This window comes from Strix aluco, chromosome 7 (genome assembly GCF_031877795.1).
Source record: "Strix aluco isolate bStrAlu1 chromosome 7, bStrAlu1.hap1, whole genome shotgun sequence".
Lineage (NCBI taxonomy): Eukaryota > Metazoa > Chordata > Aves > Strigiformes > Strigidae > Strix > Strix aluco.
The window spans coordinates 18,100,963-18,123,022 of NC_133937.1; the positions used below are offsets into that span (position 1 = coordinate 18,100,963).

The 22,060-nt window shown below is 41.3% G+C and overlaps 1 protein-coding gene across 3 annotated transcripts in view; it reads left to right on the forward strand.

The window, feature by feature from the left end:
* NDST2 (N-deacetylase and N-sulfotransferase 2) overlaps positions 1-22,060 on the forward strand; it is a 140,184-nt gene that overhangs the window by 38,741 nt on the left and 79,383 nt on the right. For 2 of the 3 annotated variants that reach the window (XM_074830644.1, XM_074830645.1), the window contains exon 2: positions 18,321-18,394. The exons of the other annotated variant lie outside the window; for it this stretch is intronic. The gene's annotated coding sequence lies outside the window, so the exon portion shown is untranslated. The remainder of the gene's footprint in view (positions 1-18,320; positions 18,395-22,060) is intronic. 3 annotated transcript variants of the gene reach the window in all.

Here is a 22,060-nt window from a genome sequence, read left to right on the forward strand (position 1 = left end):
TTTTTTTATATCAGCACAGACAAGTGGGAAGAGATAATGTGAGAGATGCTTGTAAATGATATTAAATATTTTCCTTCAGAGACTATCCCTCTTCTCTGAAACATTTGATAGCATTCAAAGTGTGCTTTCCCTCCCCACCACTGTCACAGTACCTAGGATCTGCGGTCAGGTTTGGAACTTGCACCCAGGTAGTTCTGCCTAGGCAGAGTAGGTCAGCCTGTGCTGCCCCTCTCCAGGTGGCAGGCATATCTCCTGCCCTGGGGAAATCAAACAGGCTGGTAGTAAGACACAGGTGCTACACTCCAATTTAACACATTGTTAAATTCAGATCTCTTATGCCTTCCAGCCAAAATATGGCATCATACTGTAAACTGAATTTGTGATACATCTTATTACACTAGGGAAGAGAAGACGGCAGCTGGGAACTTATGTTGCCTTGAAAGTTGCAGAAGTTACTTATTTGTCTGTGCCTGAGGCCTCTTAGGTCACATCTGCATTGGCACCTCAGCTGGTTCTTCCATTATTTTGGTATCTTGGGAGTGGGGGTGTATAAAAATATGTAATCTGTGGTTCCTCTTTATATTTATCTGTAATGTTTTGGTCAGCTGGCATGTTGAAAAGGGTTTTGATTCTGGTTTTCCCTTCACTCCACTGAAGGAGAAATTTCTCCGTTTTGTACCAGCTGGAATCATTGTGTAAAACTGGAAAGTGATTTAGAAACTGTGGGAGCAGTTAGTTGTAGCAGAAAGGCTGAAGTAAATTGTGCCACCTGCTCTAAATACTGTCCTCTTATTTGCAGAATGATACAGAATTAAATTAAATCAGTTTCTTCTTAAGAGATGGGTTCATTTATAGATAGTTAAGCTGTTGAGATGCTGACTTAGCGGGAAGATAAGATTGGTTAGGATGTGTTTTCTCCACTCCCTGCGCCCCCCCCCAATCCCCAAACCCATTGTTTTTGCATTATTTACACTGATGGACCTTTAAGACATAGCTTAGTGCTGTGCCTTAAATAGTGTCCTGTGTCTCAAGCATATGTTGGACATCAGTTGTATTTCAGTAGTGTTATGAAATATAGACAGAAATAGACATTTAGACATGCCTCTGTCAAATGAAACTTGTATCTAATTTATTCATATGTAAAACTCACTTCTTAAAATTTGGAGCCTTTTCTGATCCCCCTTAGAATGAAGGGGTAGTGTTTTCCTTTTCTGCACTGTTAGCAGTTAATGCTGATTCATTTGCATTGACCCCCCTTGCTGCTTGTTAAAAGATAGCTTTATTTGCAGAGGTATCACAGTGTTCTTAATTTGGCTTGCAGAATCTTTGTAGCTGTTTTAATCTTATATGAAATAGGTAAAATCCAAGAGGAAATTGGGAATAAAAAAAAAATAAACTAGCTATTCATATGTAAATTTACCCATTAAAGCCATAGACCATGTAGATTTCAATAGTGTTATATTCATTTCTTGAAGTAGAACTTTCCCTTAAATCTCAGAAAAACATCTGCAAAGAATAAAGCATTTCTTATACATCTTTTGCTCCTGGTTCCAATTACAGGCAGCTGTCTGATTTATACTCACTGAAAACAGCTAATTGTGCCCTTGTAAACTTCTTCAGTTTAGAGGAACATGTATTTATTTGCATGAAAATGTTTGCCTGTGAAATACTGAAAACCTTTACTGCAGATACAACATTTCGTAGTTCAAAACATAGATGCCTCTAATGCTCTTCTAAGAGCTCTTCCGTCACTGGTTGATAGCTTTCACCTCTCCATGTGTCATTAATGTTTAGTGCTATTGCAAGTTCTTGGATAACAGATTGAGGTGACTTTGTGTGTGGTGTTTCAGACAACATTAGCCAAACAAATTGCTAGGACTCTTGTAGTCATTTGCTCTCTGTCTCTTATGAAACATGAGACTCTTATGATGCAAAGGATTTTGTATTTATTCTTTTGTTTCTAAAGTAGTGGAAAGATTTTTTAATGGATGATGTTGAATATGAGTTCCTATTTTATGAAAAGTTTTTAAAACACTCTGACTAATTCAAAAAAAGAAAAAAAAAAAAAACATTTAACCTAAAATATATTAAAATTTCAATCCTGTGGAATTCAGAAGATCTTTACCCTTATGGGGATAGTCTGAATAAATAATTCTGATTCTTTTGAAGATATTTCTATTAAGCTCTTCTCTTTGATTAATTTTGTGGCACACTTGAAGTTAGGAAGCTGTGGAGTTAGTATCAGTTGTTTATTAGAGAAATATAGTTTGATAAAATTTTATGTATGAAGTCCATCCCTCCCCTTTTGGGGTGGTGTGTCTGCAGTGGGAAATGACTGGTAATTCAGTGGTACGGTGTGTTCTTTTACTGATGCCACATGTGTTGTGTCATCAGGTCAGGTCAGTCTCTGTACTCCATTCATATTACAGAATCACAGAATCATTCAGGTTGGAAAAGACCCTTGGGATCATGGAGTCCAACCATCAGCCCTACTCTACAAAGTTCTTCCCTACACCATGTCCCCCAGCATCTCATCCAAACGACCCTTAAACACATCCAGGGATGGTGACTCCACCACCTTCCTGGGCAGCCTATTCCACTGTCCGACCACTCTTTCTGTGAAAATTTTTTTCCTAATGTCCAGTCTAAACCTCCCCTGTTGCAGTTTAAAGCCGTTCCCTCTTGTTCTGTCACTAATTACCTGTGAGAAGAGACCAGCACCAACCTCTCTACAATGTCCTTTCAGGAAGTTGTAGAGAGTGATGAGGTCTCCCCTCAGCCTTCTCTTCCTCAAACTAAACAGCCCCAGCTCCTTCAATCGCTCCTCATAGGGTTTATTCTCCAGGTCCTTCACCAGCTTCGTTGCCCTCCTCTGCACTCGCTCCAGCACCTCGATACCTCTCTCGTATTGAGGTGCCCAAAACTGGACACAATACTCCAGGTGTGGCCTCACCAGTGCAGAGCACAGGGGGACTATCACCTCCCTACTTCTGCTGGTCACACTATTTCTAATACAAGCCAGGATGCTGTTGGCTTTCTTGGCCAACTTGGCACTTGGCACACTGGTGGCTCATGTTCAGGTGCTTGTCAGTTAGAACCCCCAGATCCTTCTCTTCCAGACAGCTCTCCAGCCACACCTCCCCAAGCCTGTAGTGATGCATGGGGTTGTTGTGGCCCAAGTGCAGGACCTGACACTTGGCCTTGTTGAAGCTCATCCCGTTAACGTTGGCCCACTGATCCAATCTAACCAAGTCTCTCTGTAGAGCCTCCCTATCCTCATGCAGATCAACACTCCTGCTTAACTTGGTGTCATCTGCAAACTTACTGATGATACACTCTATGTCCTTATCAAGATCATCAATAAAGATGTTAAACAGAAATGGTCCTGTCCTGGTTCAGCTAGGATAGGGTTAAGTTTCCCCAGCAGTGGGGGGAAGCTCTAGCTGGGTTATTCATATACCATGCTGACATCACCTCCTGGCGCCCAAGCACTGGAGAGTCGGTTAACGCGTGTGTTACGACATCTCTCTGCTGTATCGGTAGATATCTTGCTCTGTTCATTGTTATTACTGTTACTGTTATTGTTATTGTTTGTTCTGTTGCTGTTGCGCTGTTGTACTAAACCTCTCCTTATCTCAGCCCTGGGGCTTTGTATTTCACTCCCTTTGTGGGGGAGCAGCTGCGTGGTCTCAGACCCCGGCAGGGACTCAACCACCACAGGTCCCAACACCAAGCCCTGAGGAACACCACTTGTGACCAGCCGCCAGCTGGATTTAGCTCCATTGACCACCACTCTCTGGGACCGTCCATCCAGCCAGTGCTTGATCCAGCAGACCGTACGCTCATCCAGGCCATGGGCAGCCAGTTTTTCTATGAGAATTCTATGGGGAACTGTGTCGAATGCTTTTTGAAAATCCGGGTAGACAATATCCACAGCTTTTCCCTCATCCAATAGTCGGGTCATCTTGTCATAGAAGGAGATGAGGTTTGTCAGGCAGGACCTGCCTTTCATAAACCCATGCTGACTAGGCCTGATCCCCTGGTTGTCCATTATATGACTTTTAATGGCACTCGAGATGACCTGCTCCATGACCTTCTCCGGTACCGAGGTCAGACTGACAGGTCTGTAGTTTCCTGGATCCTCCTTTCTGCCTCTCTTGTAGATGGGTGTCACATTTGCTACCCTTCAGTCCAGTGGGACCTCCCCAGTTAGCCATGACTTCAGGTAAATCGTGGAAAGCGGCTTGGCGAGCACATCTGCCAACTCTTTCAGCACCCTTGGGTGTAACCCATCCGGTCCCACAGACTTGTGTGCATCCAAGTGGTGTAGCAGGTCTCTGACCACTTCCTCTTTAATTGTGTTGACCTGGTTCTGCTTCCTCTCCCCATCTCCCAGCTCATGGGGCTGGGTGTCCAGGGAACAGCCAGTTCCACTGCTAAAGACTGAGACAAAGTAGGGGTTGAGCACCTCAGCCTTTTCCTCATCCTTTGTCACTATGTTTCCCTCTGCATCCAGTAAAGGAGGGAGATTTTCCCTAATCCTCCTTTTGTTGTTAATGAATTTATAGAAACATTTTTTATTATCTTTAATAGCTGTAGCCAGGTTGAGCTCTAGCTGCGTTTTGGCTCTCCTAATATTCTCCCTGCATAGTTTCACTGCATCTTTATAGTCTTCATGAGAGACCTGCCCCCCTTCCAAAGGTCCTAGATTCTCCTTTTGTTCTTGAGATCCAGCCAAAGGTCCCTGTTTAGCCAGGCTGGTCTCCTTCCCCGCCTGCTTGTTTTTTGTCACGCGGGAACAGCCTGCTCCTGTGCCTTTAAGACTTCTCTCTTGATGTCCAGCCTTCCTGGACTCCCATATCCTTCAAGGCAACCTCCCAACGGATTTTGTTAATCAGTCTTTTGAACAGGTCAAAGTTTGCCCTCCGGAAGTCTAAGGTGGCAGTTTTACTAACCCCTCTCTGTTTTTTCCAAGGATCAAAAATTCAATCATCTCATGATCATTCCTACCTTGAAATTACTTGTATTGAGAATAGCTCAGAGATATTTCAGCCATAGTTACCAATTTAAATCAAGATGCTTTGGCTTTCCAGAATGCTGTCCAGAATTGTTTGAGGTCTCGACTTCTTGGAAGATTTTTGTGTGCTTTCTAATCACGTTTTATTCCCAGAAACCATTTTAATGCATGCTTTGAGAGATTCATGTGTAGTGTTTTTACTGTTTTGTCCTCTGAATCTTTATCATTGAGTATCTGTCTTTTTTGCTTGATCTTTCTCACTTCTGCATTTCAGCCAGGTAAAATATGAGTTTTATTCTATGATGCTCGTAAGTATAAATTTGTAGTTCTCTTGCCATGTTTATTAGAAATTGTCTTTTGTTTAGCTGGGATGAAATTGGGAATGTCAAACCAAAAAGTAAATGTTCCTTTCCCACAGCAGGTGAACTCTTGACATTGACAGAATCTGCAAAGCTGTTAACCTAACAACTACATAAATTATTTCTGTGATGGTGCCTGATTTCTGACCTGAAATCAAAATGGGTGTTTATTCCTCAAGTGGTGATGATAAGTTAATGTGTTGTTTAATCCCAGAAGTAAAAATTGCTTTAAAAAAAAGAAAATCTGAATTGTAGCTTCAGAGTTGTAGATACCGGAGACATTGCCTTTTTTTCCCCATGGTATTCAGTGGGGTAGCTGTTGGCCTGGTTGGAGATTGCTGGACTTGAGTCTTTTGCCCTGTCAACTTGATAAATGCCCTCTTTCCTTCTCCGGTGACATTATTCTGGGGCTGAAGGGTTCTGGTTTATATGAAATAAGAGGGCATTGAGGACCAGAAAAGCATCCAATGAACAATGACTCATGGCTGCCCTGCCGGTCCCTCCACTCTTCTAGTTTTTAGTTAGGGGTTTTTACTGTTGTGTTACTTTATGGCATAGTATCAGTCTCTGTGAGTACTTGTAGATATGGAGTATCTGATTGACTGAGCTTCTCACACGGTTATGAGGAGGAACAGGAGGGTATTTGTTCTCCACTGTTTCCATGTGTCAGGTGAGTCATCCTGGAGCTGGGATATCTCTCACAGAATCACAGAATCATATAGGTTGGAAAGGACCTTGAAGATCATCTAGTCCGACCGTTAACCTAGCATTGGCAGTTTCCAACTACACCATATCCCTCGGCGCTATGTTGACCCAACTCTTAAACACCTCCAGGGATGGGGACTCCACCACCTCCCTGGGCAGCCCATTCCAACGCCTAACAACCCGTTCTGTAAAGAAATACTTCCTAATATCCAGTCTGAACCTTCCCTGGCGCAACTCGAGGCCATTCCCTCTTGTCTTATAGCTCATTACTTGGTTAAAGAGACTCATCCCCAGCTCTCTGCAACCTCCTTTCAGGTAGTTGTAGAGGGCAATGAGTTCCCCCCTCAGCCTCCTCTTCTCCAGACTAAACACCCCCAGTTCCCTCAGCCTCTCCTCATAAGACCTGTGCTCCAAACCCTTCACCAGCTTCGTTGCCCTTCTCTGGACGCGCTTGAGTAAATCAGTGTCCTTTTTGTAGTGAGGGGCCCAAAACTGAACGTAGTAATCCAGGTGCGGCCTTACCAGTCCCAAGTACAGGGGATTATTATGTTGTATTAAAACACCTTTCAAGACATCTTCTCTTGTACGCTCTAAATTCTGGCTCAGTCTTGGCTGTGTTGGTCTGTGGATGGATACTTAACTCAAAACTTGGCATATTTGCTAAGTTTTAATGTATTTATTTTCTTTTTTTAATCTAGAACAGCATTGCTTGTTTCCCTATTTTAATGTGGTACTTCAGGGAGTAGCTGTAGTAAGGTGTTCTACTGCTAAATCATAGCACTGTTACAATGTAGTCACTTCACATGTTAGCTTTCTTGGTAGGCATGTCAAGGTTTTCAGAGCAGGCATCTACTTTAAAAAAGTGTGAATTTAGTTCAGGGTTCACAGCTCTGGCAGCAGAAAATCTGTTTGTTTCCTGAGCAGGTGCAATACAGGCTGCTATGACGTCCATTGCCAATGCTGTCCCACTAGTGAGATTCACCACTGATTCAGGTTCACCACTGGTTCACTTCTCTAAAATTGCTGCCAGTTGAGATGGTAGCTTTTGTAACACAAGAGCTGTGTGGGACCACCAAACTTGATCAGAACCAAAGTCAGCTTCGTTCTCAGCCAGCCTGAAGCTATTGCTGTATTCCAGCTTTTATTACTGCATGACAGGCACACATGGTGGCAGTCCTTTGAATGTTGGCTGTGCTGTACTGTTTATTCTTCTGTTTTGGGAAGCTGGATAAGACCTTGATTCTGTGTGTGGGCATGCTTCTCACTTCAGTACCTCTCGGTAGGGTGCCTTTTGAGATGCTGGCTTTTGCCAATTCGTAGTAGATTTGTTTCCAAAATGTGTATCTCATTGGTGAGACACATTCACATTCCCTTTCTGGTGGCTGTAGGAAAACACAGTAGCACAGTATGGTTGGTATGGCCCTCTGCTCTTGGAATGCTTTTTGGCACATTTCTGAATATTGGTGACAGTGTCAGTGTCTTCCCCCTTGCCTAAAGCACGCTGCTAGAACAGATTTGGGAAGGCTCTCCATTTCTATGGTTATAGTTTTTGGATCACAGGAAGACAAGTGGATGGTGTCAGTAGATGGCAAGTCTTTGAAGTATGTTAGAATCAACTTCAGAGAGAAAGAAAATCCCTTCCTTGAGCTGCAGATAAACAACAATGCTTTCAAACCTTCAAGAGGATCAAGGTGAAACTCCGTGAACAGCAAGTGCAGAGAAGATGATGCTGCTTTGTGACAAGTGGCAAAAATACCTCTTTCCTTTATGTGCACCCATAACAAAGCAAAATAACAAAGTACTCTGAGATTGTTCTATGAAAGGAACATAAAAAGCTTTTTATGTTAAATACCTTCATCTAAATAGATGTGGGTAGAATATATTTTAAAAGAGATGGCAGTATCTCCCTGGAATTCTGAAATATCTTCAGAAGTGAAAAGAACTGAATTAATCTGATTGTGTGGATGCATTTAACAGCATTTATTTGCTTATTTAGACTTGTAGAAGGCCAACATCTTCCAGCTGGTTTGTGTCACTCCCAGTTTAGTTGGCTTTGACTGGGAGAGAAAGGATGGAACAGTCTCATTTCTCTTTTTCTTTTTAAATTCTTCAGGAAAGAACTTCTAAACCATGCACCTCAAGTACTTTTCAAAAGGTAAATATGCCCCCCTTTACCTAAGGAAAGACCCCCCCTGTCTCAGGAAGATAAGTTGGAGAACGATAGAATGTGGCTGCAGCAGTGAAGTGACTGTAGGATTGTTCCCTCCGAGGTTCCATTTTGTTTTTTTCAAGATTCAGAGCGTTGAAGACAAAGGAGAAAATTAAACACATTTTTTTCAGAGGAGGAAAATATTTCCAAAAGAAAGAATGTATTCACACTGCTTTGAAATGGTTGATGGTGGATAAAGGCTGAAGTTCAGTGGACAAGGGCATATATAAGCCTTATGGGTTGCAATGTCATGAATGGTAAATAAAGACTTACATAAGAAACTGAAAGACAAATGTCCAAAATTCAAATGGGAAAGATGAAGAAAAATTGATAGTTTAAAAAAACCTATGATTTTTAAACATATTTGCTGAGATGTGAGGTCTACTGGGAAAACTCAAAACTCTGCAGGTCACATTTAACAAAAAGCTCACTGTATAGATAAGGCTATAAAAAAAAAAAAAAAGTACCACACAACAGTGTGTCCCATATGCAATACAAAAGTGAGAACAAACTTAGAATTGAGAGGTGGTGGGTTTGGGTGGGGGAGGGAGATTTAAATGTGTCCTTCAGGAAAGAATCTGTGTAAAGAATTGAGAAAGAAATAAGATGGCAGTGGCAGCAGCCAGGATTTGCAGAGCTTTTCAGTCCTTTGTTTGGTTATCTTGCATAAGTGCTTTAGCCAGAGACTCTTTCAGTAGCTGCATGGGGCCAGCTTGGAACACAAACGTGCATGAATCCAAATGTAATTTCCCTGTTGTGCACATTCGGGCTGTGGCAGCTCAAGTTATGAATGTAAAATAGCAGAAAAAAAGTTCAGAAGGTGGCCAGGCCTGAAATGTTAATAATAACTGACTTACCCAGAGCTCCTGTGAGCTTGGCAAAGGTGCTGCCCGAATTTTAAGTCTAGCTGCTTCCATGCTTCATTTTGGTTTGCCTTGGAGAAGAAATACCCTGTTTCTCTGTGCATCTAAGTGATTCAGCATAATAGAAGTAACAAACATTTACTTCCACGTAAGATGGAAAGCAGGCAAAGAGGCTGATTCTCCGCTCCAGTTTGTGGTCTGTGCTGGCACACAGACTGAGTTGGCATCAGTGGCTTCAATCTGTAGACATGAAGTGCTGTATGGGGAATGACAGTATCTTTTCTTTTTCAGGCAGTTCTGTTTTCTGTGGGGCAATAATCTGCAGCTTTCCCCAATTCTCACTATTCAGAAGGCCTTTGTCTTTCCTCTGGGGAGGTGCAGAATAAGGGATTTCCTCCCCCTGCATAAAGGGCACCTCATCATGGCTGTGAGACAGCTTGTCTCAGGGACTCTGCAGGCAAGGAAAGGGTTTTTCCCTCTTCTACATGCAACTTGCACAGCAGAGAGAAGTTGCAAAGTTTACAACTTTCCCTGCTTCTTCAACATCAGGTTTTCCTGGGTCTGTCCTCTCTCTCTTTTTCCAAGCTCCTTCCATCTCTTGTTACCATGGAGAATGAAATGCCAGTTCCATTCAAGTTGTCGGCTGAATAGGTTTTGAGGTTGATGGATGGTGAGAATCTCTTATCCCTCCTTCTCCAAACACCGCCCCTGCCTGGTTCTTGACATTTCACTTGCCAGAGACTCACAGTCAGCGAGAGGGAGCTGAAAAGGAGGCTGGCAGTGTCCTGCTGAGATGCTCTTTCAGTTCCATGGATGAAATCAGCAGCCGTGAGAAGGTCTTAAGGACTTTGGTGCAGAGCCTTGTCCTCAAGCTGGCTGAGGCATGAATGCTCACTTCAGTGCATGCTCTCACTTCCCCAAAGCACCCAGGGAAAGAAAGATTCACGTACAAGACTTGCTCCTGCTTATGACTGTGTTTCAAGTGGTGATGTAACCTCTGCAGTGTAAAGGGAAAGGTAAGGAATGAATGAATATATAATGCATGCTCTGGTATAACCTGTTCTTCTCGTATACTTATTTTAGCCTTCATCTTAGTGCCACGTCACATGAGAAGTGGAATTTCTTTGCTGCAGTCTGACTTGCCTGGTTTCCTGGCTGCGATGCTGAAGTTAGCAGGAGAGTCAGTGTTTAGTGAGATTCTAACACTCCCTGTACGCACTGGTTGCCTACGTGTGGTATTATTAGTGCAGTGTCAAAACAGCTCTCTGAATAAGGTACCTCTTAATAACAAATATGTGGAATTGTGGATCTTGACAGGCCCAAAGTTGAAATGTGATGTTGGGGATACTGCTGAAGTGCATGAAATGGAGCTACAAAGCAGAAAAATCAAAACAATAGATCTTACAGTAAGTATTTATTTGTTGTGATTTATTACTTTTCATACAAGATAACTATGGTTTTAGAGGGGATCAGGAGAATTTTCAGTTTGTGCTGAAAGGCTTAAGCTTGTCATTTTTACTGGAGGGGCTGTTTTGACTGATGACCACTTAATAGAGTTTGGGAGAAGTGAATATCTGGCATTGTTTGGTAGGTGTGTGGATTTCACTTCTGGAAGTAGTGGTTAATAAATTTTATGACTTTAGAATTAATTCAGACAGTTTTTCCAACCAGAAGCATTCCACGAACATGTACTTGTTGGGAGTGAGGAAGTATTTTTCTGAGCTTTCTGCTAAAAGCTGCTGTGTCAGGACCATACCAGCATAGGAATTAATACTGGTGGTGTACTTTAGCGGGTGGCATTTCAATTTGTTTAAGGTCATACATGGAAATTTGTTCTCGGTGCTTTCGAAAAGCTGTGCTTGATAAGCGGTTGTGAATTCTTTATGTCTTTTTAGAGCATTGCACTGGTAAATATTTCCACACCTTCTCTGTGTTCCTAAACTTGCTAAACAAATACACTTTTCCACACTACCACCAACAGCTTTTGCATCTGTCTTAGTTCCTCAAGAGTTCACTTTCTATTTGATGCTTTATGTCCTGTTTGTTGTTGGATTGTTGTCTCTCTGCTGGAGTTTTCCTACTGTGCCGTCGCTTTTCCTGTTGTGCAAGCCAGTTCCAAAATGCTAATATGTTAGCTGTTCAGCCAGTGGTGTGTTAAAAGGGAATTTTTAATTCCTGAATCAGAAAGGCATGTGTGTGTGTCAATACCTACAAAATAAAACCAGATATATAAATATGAAGTATGTATGAGTACACCATCCCATTCCTTAATTAGTTTATTGTGACAATTGTAGATTGTAGTAGTATTTTTGTCCTCAAAGCTAGGGATTCCCTAGAAGGATGCATGTGTAGTGGACCTGATTATCTGTGACTTATAGTGGTATCAGATAATATGCAGCGCTTTGATTTCCTGGTTTGAACCTGGTTAGCTGGGGTACGCAAAAAACTTAAATTTTCAAAAATGCACTGCTGAAGCAGCTTCTTTTTGTTATAAATAACATCACCCATGTCAGATGGAGTTGAAAGTGATACAGGGAGGAAAAAAGAGGGGGGAAGTCCATTGGGACACAGAATGATACTGTAGTTTGGGATTAGCTTCCTAACAGGCACTCAGCTTCATGATGCCATTTGTAAGGGATAGGGAAAAGGGTGAGCATCTGTTTTAACATGGTGATTTTGAGTGAGCTGAAACAACAGCACCAAGGCTTGCATGTGTGTTCCCATTTATTCTGTTAACCTGCTTGGGTTTTTTGATTTAGACTATACCTTCTGTATGAAGAAAATATACTCCTACCTGCTTATGAGTTTGCATAAGATGAAATCCCCAATCTTTTTCTCCTACTCTGTTTGTGAGGATTGTTATGCTAATAATTTTAGAGGTTGTCAAATTTTTCTGGGTATTTCTGACAGGTTTCAACTTCTGAAAAAAAATCTTCCAGTTTTCAACATGGATATATTTTGATTCACTTTGCCCTCCGAAATGCTGCCTCCTCTTCCTCCCACCAAGATTGACCTTTACTTGATTGGGGTTTTTTTATTTTTTTATATTTTCCCTAATGAGAATTGGACTGACTTAATAACAACAGCAATAATAAATTTTATTATTAAGACACATCTGGTAGCTTCTCTGCTTCATTCCGTCTGGTCTTTGGTTAAATTATTCTTGGAAAATTTTTTAATGTCCCACTCATTTTAGATTCAGAGTTGATTCATTTTCCCCTCCTCCTTTCTCATATGAACAGTAGCCAGAGCTTGTCATTTTCTTACCACCCTAAAGCCTCCTGGGTGCTATTTACATACAGGCAGCTGGAGGAAGATCCATCTCTAAACTTCCTTCTGTTTGCTAGATGTTTTACTTCACCTTTCCTCAGTGATCAGTGTCTGGGTTTCCATTCAGAGCTTTCCCAGGCGGTGCAGCATGGAATTGACCTCGTTTGCTTCATCTCCTGTCCCTGCTGCCTGGTGCCCCAGTCAGTGAGCACGGGCAAAGCTTTGTTCATTGCAGCTGCGGAAAAAGCCCTGAGCAGAGCAGCAGACTGAAGCTGTCTCTGTCCACGGATTTATGAAGACAGCTCTTCATTGATTCATACTTTGCAAGTTACCTTTATATCCTTAAAGTCTGGAAAACTAATTTTAGTTTAGCTTTTGCCAAGGCTTCCTACCTGCTCTGGTCAAGTGAATTTTTAAGCCCTTTATTATAGGCTGGTCTATATGCAAAGAATGAGCATCGTGCTCTCCAGTTGCTCATTCTCTTATCTCAAGTGTCATTTACTGGAATCTCTCTACCTTTTGTCTTCTGTAAAATGTAAACTGAATTATAGGCATATAATTAAATCAACATATTAAGTGTATGAGGAATGAGAAGCCGTGGGGATTTTGATGGCCATATCCACATTCAGAATATTAAAATCTATGATATCAGGTATCTAAGCTATTTTGTAGTGTATTTAGAGCACTGGTTGTGTAAGAACAATTTCCAGCTGAGACAAAATGTGTTTCTGTCTAGGTCAGCACAACAGGAGATCATTTCCCCTCACCTGGCGGAGTGGCTGTTCCATAAACCATGTGGCTGCTAGTTAAAAGACTCAAATGTGCAGTATTACTGCTCATCAGGGATGGGGAGATTTAAATAATTGCTAAATACTTGTGAGGGTTTGACTGGAAAAAATGTGACAGTTTCAGGTACTGTGAATTTGCTTTTGCCTGTAATCACTGTCCAAGTAGAACTCTGTTGCATCTGGCATACTTTATACTTAAAATTACCTTGGTCAGTGTCTGAGACTGATTTTCTGCCTGATTTTTTTGTGCCTAAACATTGTGCACATAGTATTGATGCTTGCATTATCTATAGATGTAGAACACTGGAGTCTCCAAGCTGAGAGTTTTTATTTATTTTGTTTATTTTACATTGCGCATAGCAACTGAAGTTACTGTTGTCTTGCCATACCCAAATTTGGAACACAAAATCAAAATGAAAAACTGTAAAATAAAATACAGTACAGGGGGCATGACAAGAAGTGGGATTAATTTCTTGAATGTAAATACTATTCCCTCTGACCTTGGATTTCTGAATAGGTGTTTGGTATCAGTTTACCATAAAGACTAGGAATAGCAAACTAGTGTGGGATGGAGTCAAATTTGGGTGCAACATGAGGGGTGCCCCTTATAATTGGATGGATTTGTGTAGTGTATGCCTCAAGGTCAGCTGCTGGCTATTTCAGATTTGTCCCTGTGAAATTCTCTCCTTTAGTCTTGTTCCAGAGCTGTAGGAGTGTATACCAATACATCCCTCCCCAGCTAGTCTGGTTATTTTTTTGTTGGCTCTGTATTGCTTCCCCAGCTGTGATACTGTTTTTTTATTCTATCAGTAGAGCAGAAAGGTAAGAGAGAAGCAGGGAAAGGGATATCTGAAAGTGGTATTTGCTTCTGTTTTATTTAAAAGTTAAAATCTTTCACAGCAGAGAGACACTACAGAAGAAACAGGAGGGCACACTAGGGAGAGCTTTTGAAAGTGCTGCTTGTATTTCACTCTTGTTCAGGGTTTTGATTCCTATGACATATTCAAAGTTTGTTACCATTTTACAGTTTAAAAGTCTAGATGGAAATAACCAGTGTCTCAGTTGCATAGTGATTCTTCAGATTTAGGACTAGACACACACACATGCATGCTCACAAAAAAAAATATGTGGTCTAATGGACTAGGACATTCTTTAGCCATCCTCTATATCCCCTGCCTTCCCCTCTAGTCTGTGTAATAAAGAAACTGTTTTGTAAAGGTGGTCTCAGACTATGCTTCTCCTGAAAAGGTTAGTGTTGCTCTCATATGCCATAGTTGTGGCATTTCTGTCTTGCTTCAGTTCCTGCAATCAGACAGCTGTAGGGTGTATTCGATCAGCTCATAAATCTGACCGACTGATAATTTTTTGGTGGATTAGTTATTTGGATCAGCGTGCTATGAATAGCCAGGGATGTGGGTCCACCTTTTTTGCTGGTAGCTGCTAACATTAGTTTATGCTTCTTGTGGAACTGTACCTTGAAGCTATTAATGCTCCTCTGTAATATGCTTTTGGATAACAGACTGAGCACAGAGAAATACTATGTTGCAGATGAGTACAGGACAAGCTGCAGTTTCTTCTATAGGCAGTATCTCAATGTGGTATAATAACTGCATGTGTGAGTTGTGTCCTCTTACGCTGGGGTTTTCAGACTCAGTTGGGCTGAGTATCATCTGCAGGAGTAACATCAGCTCTGAGCCAAGCTGGTATGGCCATAGGTTGAAGCACACTTATTTTCCGTGCTCCTCTGTCTTCTCTCATATTTGCTCTTTCTTGGGATTAGCCCCATGGGACCAAGTATGTCTTCCTTATTTCCTGGGACCTTAAACTTGTGTTTCCATCTATGCTTTGCAACCCCACAAACCAGGCATTGCTTGAGGTTAATCACAAATGCTAAACCCGTGCTCTCAGACGTCATCCTGCGATGCCTGTGGTCCTGAGCAACTCTGAGCAGCAGAAGCTGCCTGTACACAAAACAAAGTGAGCTCAGTCGAAAGACATTAACTGGTTTGGCAGAGGTGCTAGCCCCAGCGTTCAGATGAGAACCAACAAGGTGCCATCAGGAGTTGCCATCATGTACTAACTTGGAAATTGTTTTTGAGATTCTCTGCTTTGGCAGTTGATCTTCAGAGACAGTATGGATCATTTATTACCTTCACCCAAATGTGCTTTTTCTTGATTTATGGTGAAGGGATTTATACAGTAAAGGAGATGGCTTCTAGTCCGATCTTCCCATTTCTATATTTTATCTAACAGTTGCTTCAGTTGTTTTAAAGTACGTGGGTTTGTTACTCTGGATCATGGATATAAATAAACGCCAGTAGCATGAGGCCTTATCAGCTGTGAGCAGCTGTACTTGCCTTTTCATTGTAAATCTAGGCACCTAAAGTGCAGATGAATAACAAAACTTGGTTTTCTGGAAGGTAAAACTTTCAAATTCTTTGAAATTTGTTGAAAGCTATTGCTTCTGTGCTTAAAGTAAACTAGTATTAGCCTTTTTGGGAAGGCTGTGACCTGTTCATTGGAGCTCAGAGTTAAGGTTCAGGGTGGTGATTATTAGGGTCCGTAATGGTTTGGTTTGTATGAACAATCATGCTTAACTAAGTATATGTTACTTGCATACATTGGACAGCCTAGAGAGTCAAGTCTGATTTCCTTGAGAGTATCATTTTTATACTCTTTGCCCATGTGGCTCTTGGGGAATGCCTGAGGATGCTGGGAAGTGAAGAGTAATAACACACAGGTAAAACTTTAGAGGACAGGATTTCAAACACTGTATGGGGGATGTTCCAATTAGCCTTTGTAATCATGACCTCTGAACTACTGTGTAGACACTGCAATTGGCCTTTCTTCTATTTAATTTTTACAGCTAATGTTTTCTTTTCCATGGGTACATTATTCAGGTAACAAATTATCCATACAGAAATCCCAGGCTCAGACCTGGAAGCAGTACCTAAGTTTTTGCGTGGCTCAGACCCTGAGCTAATTCACATGCTGAGCCTTCATCAGCTTTGTTCAGAGCCACTGCTGATCGCTCTGCTTTGTGCTCATGGAACATGGGACACTGGGAAGCTGGAGCAGCATTCAGGAGCCAGTATGGGGTCCACAACTTGCAGATTTGGACTGAAGCTCTGGCTCTTCAAGACTTAGAGCAATGGAGCTGATGATAGCAGTAGTTTCAGAAGGGATAAGTGGTAAAAAAGAGTAATATATGTACTGTAATCGCTTCTGCTTTGAGAGATTTGTCAGATGGGGTTCTTTACAGGGCTGCCTCTGTACCCCAGCTATGCGTCTTCCCAGAACCTGGATCGCTGCAGAGCGTGGTGCAAAGACACTGGGCTTTTGCCTCTGTGCAGCAGGGTTTGTGTGCTCGGGGTTTTCTGTTATCTGGCTATTCCCATCCACCACTATCCTAGACAATGGAAAGCTGATTTAGTTTGTTAATGCTTGGTTGAAGGCTGTATCAAGTGGTGTCTGACCAAGCTAAGAATAACGTGTTTAGTTCAGATGTTTTCTCCTGGGATGCTCAATGTACAGGACATTTATGGAAAAGATTGAGAGGGCAGATAAACCTGTACCTGACTCTGCTGTTAAATCCATCTACCCTTGAATAATGTCTTTCTTCCTAAAACAAATGTACTCAGTTTGAAGTATCTTTTGTCTCTGAGTATGAATGGCAAAGGTGCCTTTTTATTTTCTGGTTCCAGGAAAGCCTGTAGACCTGTGTGGTTTGCATGCACTAAGAAGTTGTATAGCAGAGGTATTTTATGGAGGGGGGAAAAAAAAAAGAGCAGCCAATTTTCTTTCAGTAAGAAGTGTCAGGTTTTTCCCCCTTATATCTTATGTGGTTAGTTTGTGATGAGAAGGTGTCCAAAAGCAGGTGTGTATGAATACACTACTTACCACAACGTAACGTCCCACAGGAAGCAATGCTTTGCGTGTCCAAAGAAGAGCAACGAAGTTTGTGAATAGTCTAGAGCACGTGTTTTGTGAGCAGCAGCTGAGGGAACTGGGGTTGTTCAGCTTGGAGAAAAGGAGGCTCAGGGGAGACGTTTTGCTCTCTACAACTACCTGAAAGGAGGTGGTAGCAAGGTGGGTGTTGGTCTCTTCTCCCAGTTAACAAGCAATAGGACAAGAGGAAATGGCCTCAAGCTGTGCCAGGGGAGGTTTAGATTGGATATTAGCAAAAATTTCTTCACCGAAAGGCTTGTCAAGCATTGGAACAGGTTGCCCAGGGAAGTGGTGGAGTCACCATCCCTGGAGATATTTAAACAACATGCAGATGTGGTACTTCGGGACACGGTTTAGTGTTGGACTTGGCAGTGTTAGGTTAACAGTTGGACTTGATGATCTTAAAGGTCCCTTCCAACCTATATGATTCTATGATTCTAATATTTGCTTGTGTTTGCCCCTAAGGGGTATAAAAGTATTGTTCTGTCCTTGGGCTGTGGTAGTCTACAGAGAAGAAATTAACCTAGTTTGTTAGTTGTAAAATCTGTTAACATCTTACATTGAAGATTTTGGGTCCTGCACCTGGTTTTGCAACATTCGTTATGCTGTGTCTTCGGTGGTGGTGTGTCATGTTGTATAAGACATCTTTGCTCACCTAGGAGAGCACCTCACTGTGCACTGGTTTTCTCCTTTCAGCTGGAATCCTGTGGTCTTCCTAGTCCTTGGTTTAGCTTTTCTGCTTAACAGGTACAATAATGTGTAAACAGACTGAGCAACAGCACATGGCTGAGCCTCCTCTTTCCTTCAGGAGCTTGTGACTGGAGGCTAGTCAAAGTAACACTCAATAATTCTTATTAACCCAGGAAGAAGGAGGAAAACAAAGAAATCTGGCTGAAAAAGATAAGACCGGTATGCCTAACTTACAGTTCTTCTTTGATCTTTTTATTTTATTTGCAGCTTTGAGTAGTTTGTAGTCAGTTCGGTTATTCCTCTTTCTGGCTGAAGGAATCACTAAAATCAGCCTTTAATTTCCTGAACTGAAAACTGCAGTAGTTCAGGTACTGAAATGAATCAGACACCCTGGCTGGAGAATGTTTGCAGTTTGGAAAATATTACTGCCTTACACTGTCAGGTACACATATGAAACTTCTCTCTCCCCAGGTTCATGGTGTTTTCACTCAGTCTGCATCTGGTACAACACAGCTCTTTCTGAGACTGCGCATACACTTCTTGAGGTAAGGAAGAATTGATATAAAGGATAATTTTGGCCTGCATAGCATGGTAGACATAGACACTGGGAGATAATTCATATTTTGTGGGTCTTCGGTTCAGTATGTTGATGGAGCTAGTAAGAAACCGATATTTGGTGACTTGGGACATTAGTCTGTATCTACATTATTATATGGTAAGATTTTATGCTTTCTTGATTGTGTTACTTCTGAAATGCCATAAAGTACAAGTAATCAAGTGAAGGTGAGTAGTGGCTCTTCAGGTTTTCAGGCTTGTATACTCCTTGGGTTGACTTTTTTTTCCCCCTTGGTATTGGCACTGAGTTATAAAAACATTAGAATCTGTGCTGGCTATCTAGCCTATAGCGCTGTATAATGGTACTATAGTGAAGTACATGAACATTTATGTATATTTACAGATGGAAAGACTGAGACACAGAATGAAAATTAAGAGTTGTCTTGTCTGGCTCTTGGACAAAATCTGGGTAGGAAAGGATGTGATGTCCTCCTGTATGGTGTCACTATTAGTATGTTAGGTCTGATGTTATTCTAGGTTATTCTTTTTAGCTTTTCTGTTTTGTCCAATATGTTCTTCAAGATCGACTTTTTGTACCACAATTATTCAAGGAGTGGGGATATGAAGATGAAGCAGTAACCTTCTCCAGAGTGCACCAGCAGTTATTTTTGGCACTAGCTTGCTGTACTTTCAAAAGCAGAAATGTTCATTTTACTTCAAGTGACTTTATCCTCCAGAGCTTGGTGGGATGATTGTGCACAAGATAGGGAGCTGTCACAAGTTCAGTCCTATGGCTTGCTTTGATGTTAGGAGCAGGAGACAACTCTAGAATGTCGGAACAATAGATGTAATTTCTCATCATAATCTTCTGGGAACAGTGGTAATAAGAGATTATGACTTGTTGTCTCCCAAGTATTCTCTCAGACGTGCATCCCTGATAGCTCCTCATCAGCTGCTGTGCTGAAGGCTTTACAGGATGGCAGTAACTACTGGCATTGCAACATGTGGGCCTTAGGGCTCCATCACTTCCCATTGACTTATGAATACTTCTGAGATCTAGAGCACTCCAGAAAAGTTAGGAGGCATATTGATTGCAAGTGAGGGAAAGTCAGTAGTCTTTGGTAAGTGGGCATAGATGACTGAAGAGGTTGGAATGGAATGGATATTCTACTTCTGAGAGTATCCTGGAGATCCTCCAGCCTCAACCTTCCCACAGAATTACCATGTTGAGAGGAAGGGAATATGATTTTCCTTGACGATCTCCCTCTTTGTTTCTATACTACTTCCTTTCTTTTTGTTTATAATTGTTCTTTAAAGAAATAACATAAAACCCCCTTACAGATTTTCATAATTTTAACAAAACAAAAGGGAGGTGCATAGGAGCCTCATTCATCACCTTTTGTCACCAGACTTGATTTGACATGTGAGATTACAGAGAAACTTTGGCAAGTGCAATGATTTCCCGTGTGGGGGTAATAAGAGAGAAAAAAGCTGTCAGTTGAAAACAGCAGGAGCTGCATTAGCAAATATAAATTAAACAGATGGCTAAGATACTGCAGCTGTCGCATAGAAGCTCCAGGAAGATCCTTAGCTTAGAGCTGCAGGAGGCTATTTTAAAAGGAAAGATGAAAACAACAACAAAGCAAACTTCAGCATGACGAAAGAGACAATAGAGCCATTCAGATGATTATATGAGACTTATCCAGCAGTGATTCTTTTTTCTTCACCTTTTCAAATCTCAGGACTCTAAAAGTAATTTAGGATCAGCTATTATCATATGACATTACAGATTTTCATATCGTGGGTTTGTCTGCTGATTTAGAGGTACTCTTCTGTACTTCTGTGCAAGACACTGGCTCTGACACATGCTCTGGAAAGGGGGGAGAAGGGTAACACATCGCATGATTGTGGTCTTCAACTGTTTGTTTTACAGCTGTTTCAAGAAAAACTTCTTATGAAAGAACTGTTTGTAAATAAAACGTTTGTGGAAAAGCAGTGTTAAAAGTGTTAACATTTTGGTGGGAGGCACCTGGATTTAACGTGTCTTGCATGTTCGGTCTTAAGGTAACATTTTTCTGACCCATTTTCAGCTGAAGAGTGACTGTTCTTTTCCTTTGTGAAAGTAGTGATAAAACTGCATCGAAGTATGTTCTCATTATGTTAAAATACAGACATATGTTAAAATGAGAACAAATTAGAATTTCAGTGCTATTTCTCAGAGGCCAAAAGGCCATTTTCTAATCATTGTCTACAATGTATTTTCCTCAATTAGGACTGATGGTTTGTCATAGATACCTTGTGCATAAGCAGAGACTGTTATGCTGCCTTTATAGTTAGGTGATGAAGATGTGAATTATGAAATAGGTGCAGCTGCGTTTGAAGCTTGTGTTTTACATTCAAAGAAATAGTGTGCACAAATGGATTCCTAGACAGGCAGAGTTCTGCTTTTTCTGTTTGCTTTTTTTACTGAAAAAAATTTCTTGAATTTATGGCTGACCTTTTAAATGATACTTAATATGCAAGAAATTCTGGATTTTGATTGTGCCACAGTCCTTTCTGCAAAATCAGTATATCTTCAATTCTGCATATTTTTTCCAAATTGTGTTGTTCTTTTACAATAAATATCTTCGGGTGCAGTTAGATCTAATTCTAAACTTCATCTATACAGATTATTTGAGAGCTACAAAACTTACATATCAAAAAATTAAATCTTTTGTTCCTCTGTATTTTATCCTTCTTCCCATCATCCCCATAAAGTTTCAGTACATAAGCCCTAGCATGCTCTGAAAGTCGGTGAACCTCCATTCTGTTAGAACTAGGAAGTTCATCATTGAGATGTAAATGCTCTTTACTGGTTAAATCTTTAACCTGTCCTAGACTTTTTCCTGTTCTTAGTGGTTCAGGACACAAATCATGAAGGGCCTTAAAGGTCAAAAGCAACAGCTTGAGCATATTTGTGTGAGCTTGCTGAAAGCATGAAGCCTCAGTCTTCTTATACCATTCACGGTGCTTCAGCTTTCTCTCTGAGTAGAAGTGAGCTCCTCATCATTTTATTGCATTTCCTTTGTGGTTGCGGCTTTGTGCTTCAGTGTAGAGCAGAACAGAACAGCTGATCATGCCGAGTAACTGTTTTTTCTACCCTTTAAATTTCATTTCTACCCCTGCTGAAACTTTGGAGCAGGTATAAATTCCAGAAAACTTATAGAGAAAAAAAGCCTCAGCCTGAGTGCATGCTTTTTCTTCCATTTTTGCTTAAGAGAAACAAAGTTGGCCTTGAAGTGTACTTGAACTTGAGAATGATAAATGTGGGATATCTTTGTCAGTGATGGAGGGATGTTTCAGAGTAGGTGACCTTCCACTGGGAAGCCTGGTCTCAACGTCCACATATTTACTCCTAGACTCTTACTCCAAATGCTTTAGCTAAACTTCACTGCCAGGACATGCTCAGCAAGGGAGCAATTTTGTATAGGCAGGACCCAGGAAATACAGAAAGATTATGCACTGAACCCTTCAAATTTCCTGTGAGCTCTCATCCTGGGAAGAAATGAAGGGATCAGTCATTGTGATCAGAGACTAAAGAAAGATGATGGTTAAGAAGGGATGGGAAGGAGCTAAAACAGAGAAGTGAGCGGAATGGGAAGAAACAGAGGGGCAAG